Source organism: Rutidosis leptorrhynchoides, chromosome 6 (genome assembly GCF_046630445.1).
Source record: "Rutidosis leptorrhynchoides isolate AG116_Rl617_1_P2 chromosome 6, CSIRO_AGI_Rlap_v1, whole genome shotgun sequence".
NCBI lineage: Eukaryota > Viridiplantae > Streptophyta > Magnoliopsida > Asterales > Asteraceae > Rutidosis > Rutidosis leptorrhynchoides.
The window spans coordinates 28480968-28495782 of NC_092338.1; positions in this window are offsets into that span (position 1 = coordinate 28480968).

Sequence of the window (14815 nt, forward strand, 5' to 3'; positions counted from 1 at the left end):
AGACGTTGCATTCAAGTCGTCGAGTTCATCAAGATTATTGTTAAGTCAACTATAGTTAGATATATTATGAAATGGTATGCATGCCGTCAACTTTCAATGTAATGAAAGATTGTCTTTTCAAAAACGAATGCAATGTTTGTAAAATGTATCATATAGAGGTCAAATACCTCGCGATGTAATAAACTGTTGTGAATCGTTTATAACCGATATGGACTTCGTCCGGATGGATTAGGACGGTCCTTTCATATCACAACTCAAAGTATATATATTTTTGGAATCAACCTCGACCCTGTATAGCTAACTCCAACATTACTGCATATAGAGTGTCTATGGTTGTTCCAAATAATATATATACATGGGTCGATATGATATGTCAAAACATTTGCATACGTGTCTATGGTATCCCAAGATTACATAATATATTAGAATACATGTATAATACAATATAATTTAGATAGGATATGATTTGGATAGAATTGTTACAATATTTCCCGTAGCTACAACAATAAAAAAATATCCAATCTTGTTTTACCCATAACTTCTTCGTTTTAAATTCGTTTTGAGTGAATCAAATTGCTATGATTTCATATTGAACTCTATTTTATGAATCTAAACATAAAAAGTATAGGTTTATAGTCAGAAATACAAGTTACAAGTCATTTTTGTAAGAGGTAGTCATTTCAGTCGAAAGAACGACGTCTTGATGACCATTTTGAAAAACATACTTCCACTTTGAGTGTAACCATGATTTTTGGATATAGTTTCATGTTCATAATAAAAATCATTTTCCCAGAAGAACTACTTTTAAATCAAAGTTTATCATAGTTTTTAATTATCAAACCCAAAACAGCCCGCGGTGTTGCTACGACGGCGTATGTCCAGTTTTACGGTATTTTTCTTGTTTCCTGGTTTTAAATCATTAAGTTAGCATATCATATAGATATAGAACATGTTTTTAGTTGATTTTAAAAGTCAAGTTAGAAGGATTAACTTTTGTTTGCCAACAAGTTTAGAATTAACTAAACTATGTTCTAGTGATTTCAAGTTTAAATCTTCAAATAAGGTAGTTTTATATATATGAATCTAATGATGTTATGAACATCATTACTACCTCAGGTTTTGTGGATAAACCTACTGGAAATGAGAAAAATAGATCTAGCTTTAAAGGATCCTTGGATGGCTTGAAAGTTCTTGAAGCAGAATCATAACACGAAAACAAGTTCAAGTAAGATTTCCACTCGAAATAAGATTGTTATAGTTATAGAAATTGAATAAAATTTTGAATATGATTATTACCTTGTATTAGAAAGATATCTTACTATAAATAAGAAAGATTTCTTGAGGTTGGATGATCACTTTACAAGATTGGATGTAAGCTAGCAAACTTGGAAGTATTCTTGATTTTATGAAACTAGAACTTATAGAATTTATGAAGAACACTTAGAACTTGAAGATAGAACTTGAGAGAGATCAATTAGATGAAGAAAATTGAAGAATGAAAGTGTTTTTAGGTGTTTTTGGTCGTTGGTATATGGATTAGATATAAAGGATGTGTAATTTTGTTTACATGTAAATAAGTCATGAATGATTACTAATATTTTTGTAATTTTATGAGATATTTCATGCTAGTTTCCAAATGATGGTTCCCACATGTGTTAGGTGACTCACATGGGCTGCTAAGAGCTGATCATTGGAGTGTATATACCAATAGTACATACATCTAAAAGCTGTGTATTGTACGAGTACGAATACAGGTGCATACGAGTAGAATTGTTGATGAAACTGAACGAGGATGTAATTGTAAGCATTTTTGTTAAGTAGAAGTATTTTGATAAGTGTCTTGAAGTATTTCAAAAGTGTATGAATACATATTAAAACACTACATGTATATACATTTTAACTGAGTCGTTAAGTCATCGTTAGTTGTTACATGTAAATGTTGTTTTGAAACCTTTAGGTTAACGATCTTGTTAAATGTTGTTAACCCATTGTTTATTATATCAAATGAGATGTTAAGTTATTATATTATTATGATAACATGATGTATTAATATATCTTAATATGATATATATACAGTTAAATATTGTTACAACGATAATCGTTACATATATGTCTCGTTTCGAAATCATTAAGTTAGTAGTCTTGTTTTTACAAATGTAGTTCATTGTTAATACACTTAATGACATGTTTACTTATAATTTATCATGATTAAACATAGTGTATCAATATCTTAATATGATTCATATGTATTTAGTAAGACGTTGTTATAACGATAATCGTTATATATATCGTTTCGAGTTTCTTAATTCAATAAACTCAATTTTATGTATATAACTCATTGTTAAAATACCTAATGAGATACTTACTTATCATAATATCATGTTAACTATATATATAATCATATATATGGCATCATATAGTTTTTACAAGTTTTAACGTTCGTGAATCACCGGTCAACTTGGGTGGTCAATTGTCTATATGAAACCTATTTCAATTAATCAAGTCTTAACAAGTTTGATTGCTTAACATGTCGAAAACACTTAATCATGTAAATATCAATTTCATTTAATATATATAAACATGGAAAATTTCGGGTCACTACAATGAACAAGTCGTTTTAACAAAATGACTTGTTCATCTTGATTCGTTATTTTTCATGATGTTTTGGATCAAGTTGCTTCACAACAAATGCTATTCGAAGCACTAAGAATCTGTTCCAACTTTCAATTTGAAGTAATTCGCGATTTTAGATTATTTTTTTTCATTGGATATTACCTCAATTTTAAAATTTTTAAACACGCAATCCTTTTCTTGCGCAAAAATTAAATTGGAATCCTTTTCGGGCATCTTTTTTTGGGAGTTACCTTGATTGTCAAATTTGGTAACTTATGTTACCTTTTTGGGCCATTTGCCCTATAATCAAATATATAGTTTCTCGTTCACATGTGCATATTTAGTTTGTGAACATGTGAATAATTCATATAATTAACAATTTAACATGTAATTTGTGGTAATGAATATATGGTTGTTAATGATATGAGCATTAATTAACATTTCATGTAATTTATTGCATTCAAATGCATAAAAACTATAAAATTAACAAGTTCTTGTAGTTCTCGCTTTTTTTATGGTTCTCGTTTGAACATGCATATATATATATATATATATATATATATATATGTGTGTGTGTGTGTGTGTGTGTGTGTGTGTGTGTGTGTGTGTGTGGGTGAGTGTTTATTTTGCTTGTTTGTAGGTCTACTTGAAAGTACATGTCTCTCTGCACTATATTATCCACGCTATATGTCCTACTGTTGTGCATTACTACTATATGTGTCCTCATTTTGGCTACTTTGTATGGTTGAATCTTCCTATGTGCACATAACTTTTACTTAGTACGTATTATTGGCACTCTCTATTTCATTTTTATGAGCATTTCTGGCCGAAGGTCCTTTAGGAAGCAATTTCTTTGCTGTCGAGTAGAGGGAGGGACTTCAATCTAATATAGGGTAAGAGGAATAATTGTCTACAGCCCACTTCTCTTATACCCTACATTCGTGAGATTGGGCATTGTTGTTAATATATATATATATATATATATATATATATATATATATATATATATATATATATATATATATATATATATATATATATATATATATATATATATGGGCAGGATCAATGGGGAAGTAACCAATTGGGGGGAAGCGGGGGGGGAAGCAATTTTTTTTCGTTTTTTTGGAATTTTTTTTTCCGTCATCAAGATCACACGAAAATATGAACATTTAGAAAAGACACTTCGTGATGAATGTTATTATTTAGGCGGGAAAACGATCGAAAAATATAACATTCAAGATAATATTGTTCGTGAAGAATGTGAACGTTTTTTTTTCTTCATGTTTTGTGAAATAAAATTTAGCCCGATTTAGAGTTTAGGGTTTAGGGTTTGGTGTTTTGAGTTTATTCCAAAAACCCAAAACACCAAACCCTAAACTCTAAACCGTTCGTGTTAAAAACTCAATCTTAATCCTAAATCTAAACCCTAAATCTAAACCATAAACCCTAAATTTCTAAACCCTAATATCTAAACCCAATAAACCATAATATCTAAACCCTAATATCTAAAACCTCAATATACGCTCAAAAAACACGATAATTGTTATATATTACTTTTTGAGCGTTTTTCCGCCAAAATAAAAACATTTATTACAAAGTGTCTTTATTAAATGTTTATATTTTCATCCAATCTATAATGTTCGTGAACAAAGTTTTTTTAAAAAAACGAAGAAAAAAAATTTGCTTCCCCCCGATTGGTTACTTCCCCTTTGATCATATATATATATATATATATATATATATATATATATATATATATATATATATATATATATATATATATATATATATATATATATATATATATATATATATATATATATATATATATATATAATAAAGAGAGAATCAATTTTTTTTGGGAAAGTGGGGGGAAGTAAATTTTTTTCGTTTTTTTGGATTTTTTTTTTTTCAGGTATCAAGATCAAATGAAAATATCAACATTTAAAAAAGATACTTTGTAATGAATGTTATTACTTTGACGGGAAAAGGTTCGAAGAAAAAAAATGAAAACATGCATCACAAAGTGTATCAAGTTGATAGTCGTTTCTCTACAACTTACAATTGAAATTCGTTTCTTACTTGTAAGGCGTCAAAATGATTCAACTTCGAATTATAACCAGACGATAATAAACACAAACATGTAAATAGACACAAGGGGCTTATTTGGGGATGCATGCTAATAGTTTTTCTCAATGATGCGTACGTGGTCTAATCAAATTGTCACTTCTCTGATCATCTATCCTAACAAATGTTACTACTAAATTTTTATATCTAAAACATTTTATCATAACTTGACCATATAACAAACATAATGTCCCACTCATTTTGAATGGAAAGTGATGATCTAGCGGCAACTTAATTAATTAATTGGTCAATAAATTAACACGCATTTTGTCAGATCTATTCAGCCAATCGTTTTGAAAACATCCCGAAATGCTCCCCCCACACCACCCCCACCCCAACCCATTCCTACATTTTTGAATTTCAAAACCAATTTACTTTCCCTCCCTTGCCTGCAACCACCCTACCCCCACCACCACCACCACCATCTTTTCCACCTCCTACGCCACCACAACCTCACACCGTCACCTCCTCCCACCCTAATTTTCGACAGACTGATTCTTCTTAAATGGCGCTGCTGCTGAAACTTCTTCCTTTGTTGAATTACTCAATACCGTCGGTAATTTCCCCAATTCCGGTGACGAATCAAGATCTGAGTTTGTCCAGCGTGCTTTTCCAGCTACTGGTGAGAAGTCTAACGGCGTCGTCTTCATTGGAAGGCTTCCTTTGGGTTACAACAAATCGAAAATACACAATGCTTTCGCATCCTGTGGCAACATCGTTGAAATCAAGGCTTGGTCGGATCGTCGCTATGCTTTTGTGACTTACGATTCTGATGTGGTTGCTGCTGAAGCCATCAACAAGATGAACGGAACGTGTTTATTCGGTAAGAAATTGTTTGTTGGTGTTGCGTCTCGTACCCACAAATCTGGTCCTGCCTATGTTTGTCTTAACAAGGTAAAATCTTCAATCTTGAGGGTTAATCTTTGCGTAAACTACGACTTTCTGAATAAGTCACGGTTGTGTGCACTTTTGATCGATCACCGTCCATTTTCCTACTGCAAATTGATCTCTGTTTTGACCCGTAAAGGCGTTCTTGTTAACCAAGTGTTTAAGTGGGGTGATTTCGGTTACATTGTGTTGTGTATTGACGATGAGCATTTGAACAAAATCTGCTCCGAGCATCCTGTGAAGGATGGATTGTTATCCATTGCACCCTTTTCTAATCGTGGTGATAGGTTTTTTCAATTTACTTGGATCGAAATTTCTGGGATACCTTCAAACTTGTATTCAGAATTCAACATCAAAGAGTTGGCTTCGGGTTTTGGTAAGGTCCTTCGTGTTGCTTGCTCTTCGTCGGAGTTGAAACAAATTGGTACCGCTTTTTCGTTTATGGAATTGGATAGCCCGTCGGTGTTAATCGATGTCATCAAAGAAGTTAGAAACAATTTGGCGTCAGACTCGTTCTTCATTCGGGTTAATGAAGTTAATTTAAACGAGTATGCTCGTGTTTTTACTGATGAGTTTACGTCTCCGGTTTTGGCTAACTCTAATCGAGCTGTATGTGAGGGTGATGTTATCACCAATGGCGATCGGTTGATAAACAATATTTTCAGTTCAAATCAAGGGGAAGCTGTTAAAGATCGTGGTAATGAAGGCGCCTCTTATCCCGTTAATTTGGAGCGGGTTTCTCTTAATGTGAAACAACATATGAATTCCGGTGATAAGGTATCGCATGATGTGCTTCCTGACCCCGATTCTGCTGCTTGCAATCCTGTTGTGCCTGTGGTTATTTGTGAGACGGAACCATCGAGGTCGTCCGAACTTGAATCTTCAAATGATAAGGCTCATGATGTCCCTCTTATAGATAGTGATCCGGTTGTTTATGCACCATCTTTTCCGTGCTTAGGAAAAATTTGTGAAAAGAAGTGTTCACGCGCTTGGAGGTTTGCTTTAGATCATAAGGTTGTGTTTGAATGTTTGTCAAAAATAGCTAAATCGGGTCCGGTTGACAAGTTTGATTGTTTTTGCGGTGAGGTTTGCTTTAATGGTTGCTTTGTTAAAAAGTCAGATTCCGGTCATGTTGATAATCTTGGTTTGGATCCTGTTTCGGATCCTTGCGTTTCGGTGTCAGAGTCGATGTCACCTTTTAGGAATTTGTTCATTGGTTCCGTTCCTATTTGTACTTCGACGGTAGATTTGGATAATGTACTTGAGGTGGAGGATGAAGGGGTAAATCATCCCGTTGTGTTAAAATGATCTTCTTCTTCCATGGGTATGAATGGTTTGGTTTCGTCCGAATCTAATCCGGTTGTTGAGTGCGATACGGGTGATAAGATTGATTTCGAGAAGGTCACTTCCAAATTCGACAATCCTTGAGATATTTCGAATATGCTTCCTTCGGATTCGATCATGTTTGATGGTGTTTCGGGGCCGGTTAAATCTTTTGCCGAATTTGATGTATTGATGACGAATTTGGCGAACGAGAGCGTTGATGGGGATGACAATCCTCGTTCTTCCGAAGAGTCCCTCCCTCAAAGGCGACTATAGTGAAAGTTTCAAGAAGACGGCGTCCGATTCAAGGAGCCGAGAAGAAGAAGTTTGGAGAATTCATCAAAGATGCTTGAGTTCTTTTTTTGACTTGCGGTTGTAGGGGTGTGATATAGATGGTTGCTAATCGTTCGTTGTACATTCGATTGGCCACCCTCTTTATTTGGTTGTTTGACTTATTTTTTGTATTTCTCGAACTTTAGGTTTGGTGCGAGCTTGGTTAGTTAGGTTTAGTTTTGAGCTCGGTTCTCTATGGTTGTTTGTTTTTTGGGGTCTTCAACTTTGTTGAAGTCCTTTCTTTTAATGAAAGTTATTTTTTTTCCCAAAAAAAAAAAAACAAAAAAAAAACAAAAAAAAGAGCCACCGAGATCCCACCAATTAAGCTCGGAACGCACAACTTGGATGCCTTTATCTACTTTTTACACCTTCGTTTAATATGCATGATAAATTAAATAAATAAATAAATAATAACAAAGAAATATGTGTTATAATTCAGTAGGCTTATAACTACCTTTAATGGTTATAAGAACAAAGAGAGAAAAAGAGAGAAGAAGGAGAGAAGAAATATTGATATTGATATTTCAAGAGAAATGGTGCACCTTAAATGGTTACCATACATGTCTATTTATAGTATAAAATATTACTATGCAAGAAATATAATAATAATAAAATTAACATCCAATCTAGATATTTTATAACACAATCTAGATATTTTATAACACTCCCCCTTGGATGACAATTTTATTAGAGAATAACTAGTACTGCCTCGTTAAAAACCTTGCTAAAGAAAACTCATTGGGATAAAACTTTAGCTAAGGGAAAAAGAGTGCAGCATAAAGTTGACTCCCCCTCAAGTAGGCAACGCCTGAGTTGTTACATCTTCTGAACATGCCTCATGCCAATATTATGAACGTGTGTTCTGAAAATAGCAGTTAGCAGTGCTTTGGTATAAAGATCAGCAGAGTTGTTGATTGAACGTATCTCATTTTAATCTGGTTGTCTTTTACGATATCTTGAGTATATGAGAAAAATCTGAGGTTTTCATCTGAAACTGTATCATCTAAATCTTTTATGTACAAGTTTGGCCCTCGTGATTTGTCTACAGTCTCCTTCATGGTTTGTTCAAACCGTTGTTTCAGTTCCTATTCCCTTTCAGTCTTTTTCTGAGCCTTACCAATATACCATTCTTTTCCATCAAACTTATGACCGTTAAGACCGTTTATAGCTTTAGCGCCTCGTCAGCATTTATGTTTTATTCTGTCATTTTTGATACTCTTCTTTCATTTGTATTATGTAAGCTGTATTATCTTCATAGATAGTTGTTACGCTTTTATAGCGTTCTAGTCCACAAGAATCAATAATGATTTGTATCATTGATCTTAACTAAAATCATTCCCGAGTAGCTTCATGTAATGCAATCACTTCGGCATGATTTGATGATGTTGCAACAAGTGTTTGTTTTGAGAACGTCATGATATTGCGGTGCCTCCATTTAGGAATACATATCCAGTTTGAGATTTAGCTTTATGTAGATCGGATAAATAATCTGCATCTGTATAACCAAACAAATCTTGTTTCAAGTTGTTAGAATAAAATAATTATAAATCAGTAGTTCCCCGAAGGTATCAAACTATTTGTTTGATCCCATTCCAATGTCTTTTGGTAGGGGCTGAGCTAAACCTTGTCAACAAATTAACTGCAAAAGAAATGTCAGATCTTGTATAATCTATAAGATACATAAGAACCTCAATTGCACTAAAATATAGAACTTCCGATCTGTTAAAATTTTCATGATCTTTGCAGGGATGAAATAGATCAGTGTCAATATTGAGTGATCTAACAACAATGAGTTTGTCTTTAAAAAAAATATTTTAAAATCTTTTCGGTATAAGTTGTTTGATGTACAAGTAAACCATTAGGCATATGCTCAATTTGCAATCCAAGGTAATACTTGATTTTTTCAAGATCTTTCATTTCAAAATAATTCTTTAGAAGTTGAATGATTTCATAGATCTCTTTATTTGTTCATATGATGTTAAGAACATTGACATAAACAACTACGATCTCATATCCGAACATTGTTTTTATAAAACATACGTGCAAAATAAGTTTATATTTATACCCTTTTTTTTTTATCAAGTAGTCATTTAATCGGTTATACCACATACGTCCCGTTTGTATAAACCCACTTAGAAATCTTTGTGATTTAATGGAATATATTCCCTTGGGTTTTACATTAGATGCTTATGATACCTTAACCCTTTAGGTATATTCATATATATCACTATTAAGTGATCCATACAGATAAGTAGTAACAACATTCATGAGATGCATTTAAATAACTACCAGGTTGATTAAGTATCTAATAAGTAATTGTATCCATTACAGGAGGATAATTTTTCCTCCTAATTCATTTCTGGTCTTTGTGGGAAATATTGAGTTACAAGTCTAGTTTTGCCTTGTAACTTCATTTGCACATTTCTTTTCGGATAAAAATTCATTTGTATTCCATACGTTTCACATCTTTAAAAGTGATAACGATTGATCCGAAAACTTTTCTTTTATCGAGCGATTCTAATTCAGCTCTTATTGCTCCTTTCCATTGAGCTCAATCATGTCCATTTTGTATATTCAATGACAGATTTTAGTTCCAGATCATCATCTTTATTCATGATGTCATTGTAACATTATATGAAAATATCTCATAGAGATTTTAGTTTCATTTCGGTTCCATAATATTGCATAATTTATCGCAATTTTAGTATTTACATTTATCAATATCCTCTGCAGAAGGAATATTGATTTGTGGTTCTTCTTGAACACTTTCTCTTACCTCATTATCAGCTGATTTTCTTTTTCGAGGATTTTTATCTTCGGAACCAATTGATCTTCCACGTTTGATGCGTGGCAAAGACTCAACAGTGACATTATTGCCAGCTTTTGGAATTTCAGTTCGAGCTGGAGCATTTATCGCTGGTATATATGATTTAGTCACTTTTTTATATCTGTAAATGCATAAAGTAATTAATTTGCAAGTTCTTGCATATGCATTATTTTTGAACTTTCGTTTCACATTCTTTTGTGCGAGTTCAATATACCTTAATTGATGTTCACATCATGAAGCATCATTTTATTTTTTATTTTTATTTCTCCCCCTAATCTAGGGAACAATGTTTTATTAAAATGACAATCAGCAAAACGTGCTGTAAAAACATCACCCATCATGGGTTCAATATATCTTATGATTGAAGATGTTTTATATCCAAAATATATTATCATCTTTCTTTGAAGAACCATTTTATTGTGTTGTGGTGATACAATTGGAACATACACTGCACAACCAATGTTTTAAGGTAGAAAATATTTGGCTCTTGGCCAAAATCAAGTATTAAGTGAAAATATTTACGACTTCCACATGGTATAATGCGAATTAATGTCGCAGCATGTAAATTTACATGTCCACATATAAATATTGAGAGATTTGTACTCATTATCAATTGTCTAGTTATTAGCTGTAAGCGTTTATCTATTGATTCAGCTAAACCAATTTTGTGTATGCACATGAGCAACTGGATGTTCAACAACAATCCCTGTAGATATATAATGATCATTAAATGATTGAGATGTTAACTCACCAGCATTATCAAGTCTCATCCTTTTAATGGTGTAATCAGAATAATGTGTTCTCAATTTAATAATTTGTGCAAGAAACTTTGCAAATGCCATATTACGGCTTGATAACATACAAATATGAGACCATCCGCTAGATGCGTCTATTAGAACCATGAAATATCAAAATGGTTCACATGATGGATGAATTGGTTCATATATCTTACCTTGAATTCTTTCAAGAAACATTTGTGATTCTTTTTCACAATATACTTTTCATTAATCACCATATGTGCTTTCCATTAATCACCATATGTGTTTTTTTTTTTTTTATAAATCACCATATGTGTTTTTTTTTATCATATATCCTTTTCACCATATACACTTTTAATCATATGCGCTGTGTTTTTCACCATATGCGCTTTTAATCATATGCGATTTTCATCATATGCGTTGTGCTTTTCATCATATTCGCTTTTTATCATATGCGCTTATCATATGCGATGCGCTTTTTATCATATGCGCTTTTTTATGTGAATAGTAAATTAATTAATTTCGTTTTGCTATTCATATGAATTAATTTAGATTTACTATTTTGTTAATTGAGTAATATATATATATACATCATATACTTGTGACTCCGAAGGCTCAAATGAATTTGACCATATAGTTATACGTTGTACCTTGCACATTAATTTTCAGTAGAAGCTTTAGATGCATATTATTTTCAGTAGAAGCTTTAGATGCACTTTTTTTTTAATCACCAAATACCACAAACACTTTGTTTGCGTTTGTTCATAGTCATCAATGAAAACCATTTTCTTTAATTTTATTTTATACAATAAAATTAACGCATCATTATTCTTTTCAAAAACAATAATCTATTGTTATTGTTCACTTGTGCCATGTTTAACAACAAAAGTCAACAACCTCTGTCTTGTTTGTTGTGGCAACCAAAAACAACCTTTGCTTTTGTTACCGAGAATCCAAGACCAAAAAAACAATTAATTTTTAATTAATCTTTTATCAAAACCATAAATGATTTTATTGATCTACGTTGATATGGCCATAAAGAATTGACGGCTGACCTACTTTTGTAAGTGTATTTCGGCTATCATCCCGAAAACGCACAACGACCTTTTTTTTTTTTTTTTATGAACTATTTATTTCATATCTAGCTTAGGCAATTATTGTGAACATTTGGTCCCTATAAGAGCATTTATTTTTTAGACTTTTAGTTGATTTGTACTTGTCACAATTAGGGATAGCACCCGCGGGTCGTGGATGCGGATCCATTGGATCCATCACCCGTACCCGCGGATTTTTTTTAAGAGACATCCAATTGAACCCTTGTTCGTTGAAATAATTTGACTATATTTTTACTCCCCATTATTAAACGGGCCATTTTGATGCACACTCTTAAAAAAATAATTTGTTTTTTAAGTTTTATTATTCAACCTCCTTTTTTCAACGGTCACGTTTTTAACAAAACATTTGACAAGTTTGGAAAAAAGTTTTTTATTGATTATCATCAAAAGTTTTCTATTGTCACTCTACTGGATGGAATTATGGCATACAACCAAAATTGCAACCCAACACTACATAAGAACAAAAAGGTTGTTTTTAATTAACATATGTATATGTGTTAAACTCGGAATAATAATAACTTATTTTAGAAAATTAACATAAGACATGTTGAAACATTTTTGTCACATTTAGCTCATCAAGTCTAATACTTATCATTGATAGATTTTATCACGTCTAGGAGATGTTTACTTTTTTCTTGTATTAAGTCCTACTTTCATTTACCTTTGTTTGGAAAAAAGTTTTTTTTTACTTTGCTTTCCCCCTTTCTGTAAAACTCATTTAAACACTTTCTTTGTTTTTTTTTTTAAAAAAAAAACTTCCTTTTTTTTACGTTACCCGTAAATTATAAATATATAAAAAAAACTTTTTGTTTAAATTTTTTTTTCTAGTTTTTAAAAGGCCACTTGACCAATTTTTTTAATTCTTTCACAACACCTGATATCGTGATCGTGACCTTTCACCAAAGCAAGAGATATTCTTGATAAACTAAACACGGACTCGTGTTTGAAATTGTCGGCCACAAAAAAATTCATTTGATAAAAGTATATATTTTTTTTAGTTATAGAAGGATACCACTTCATTTTCAATACTTCATTTTTGACAAAAAACTATTCCATTTTACCATCCCCTTTTTTTTCTTACTTTAACTTTTAAGATATACTTTTAATAAAAATACAAACTACTTTTTCTTATTTTAACTTTTAAGATTTACTTTTAATAAAAATACAAACTACTTTTTGTATTTTAACTTTTAAGATTTACTTTTAATAAAAGTACAAACTACTTTTTCTTATTTTAACTTTTAAGATTTACTTTTAATAAAAATACAAACTATTTTTTTATTTTAACTTTTAAAATTATAAATTTAAGAATAAACATTAGTATGCATGAAATAAATAATGATTAATTGCATAAGTAATCATAAATGTTAGATAACATATAAAGACCCCGTCGTATTCGTATTGATCGGAATTAATCTCGACCCATGGTACCGTGTTGTCAAATGACGTGTTGCGTACATAAAGTACCGTGTTGTCAAATGACGTGTTGCGTACAATCATGAGGTCTTATTAACATAAATATAAATGTTAGTGAAGTTAATAAGAGTTAGATTACAGAAAATATAATTCAGGTGGTATAACCGACCATATATAACTTAAATAACATAAATATAAATGTTAGTGAAGTTAGTAAAAGTTAGATTACAGAAATATAATTCAGGTGGTATAACCGACCATATATAACTTAAATAACATAAATATAAATGTTAGTAGTCCAAAATTTGATATATTCGAGTCTGAAAATTATTAATAATTTCATACCTTGATTAGTGATTCGTGATCGTTTGAGATATCTTTTAATTACACTAAGCTTTTCGTGCTGATAACGTGTTATAATTCAGTAGGCTTATAACTACCTTTAATGGTTATAAGAACAAAGAGAGAAAAAGAGAGAAGAAGGAGAGAAGAAATATTGATATTGATATTTCAAGAGAAATGGTGCACCTTAAATGGTTACCATACATGTCTATTTATAGTATAAAATATTACTATGCAAGAAATATAATAATAATAAAATTAACATCCAATCTAGATATTTTATAACACAATCTAGATATTTTATAACAATATGGAATATATAAAATAACGACCCACTTTCAGTAATATAAACGCCATACAAATGCTTTACAAATTAATTATTATCCAGTTACTCCGTATTAGTTATCCTAAGTTTATATATATATATTTTTTTTTGAAAGGCAAAAATTATTAGTGAAAAGAAACTAGTAAGAAGCTATAAAACACATCGAAGCCAACGACCTATGAACATGAAACTAAACAAACACGACACGACAAAGAAACAACGAAACAAAATCATTCGAATACATCACTTGACTCGACAAACAAAATTCTAAAAAATTCTATGAGTTCGTGTCTGAGAGAGAAGATTCTGCATGCTATCCTAAGTTTATATGTATAAAAGCATATACGGTATCATATACATAAAGTTCGAAGCGTTGATAAACGGTTTGATTAAAATAATTAGTAGATAAATAACGGTTGAATTATATGAAAAGATAATCTTTAAAAATTAAATATTAAATATAGAATTCATATTTGACTAGACATAAATTACTGTATAATATATAATTATGAATAATAATATAAAAAATTGGAGTTGGAGGGGTGTCAACTTGACCAACAGGATCATAGGAAGCAGACACAAACAGAAAAGTCTATTGTCAATTGCTACACACATACAACACATATAAGGTTTGCATTAACATCTTGTTCAGGAAGAATTATATATATATATTTTTAATAAATTCAAAAGAATTGATATCATAGAACAATACCATTTTACCAACATATATTTTTTACAAGTTCAT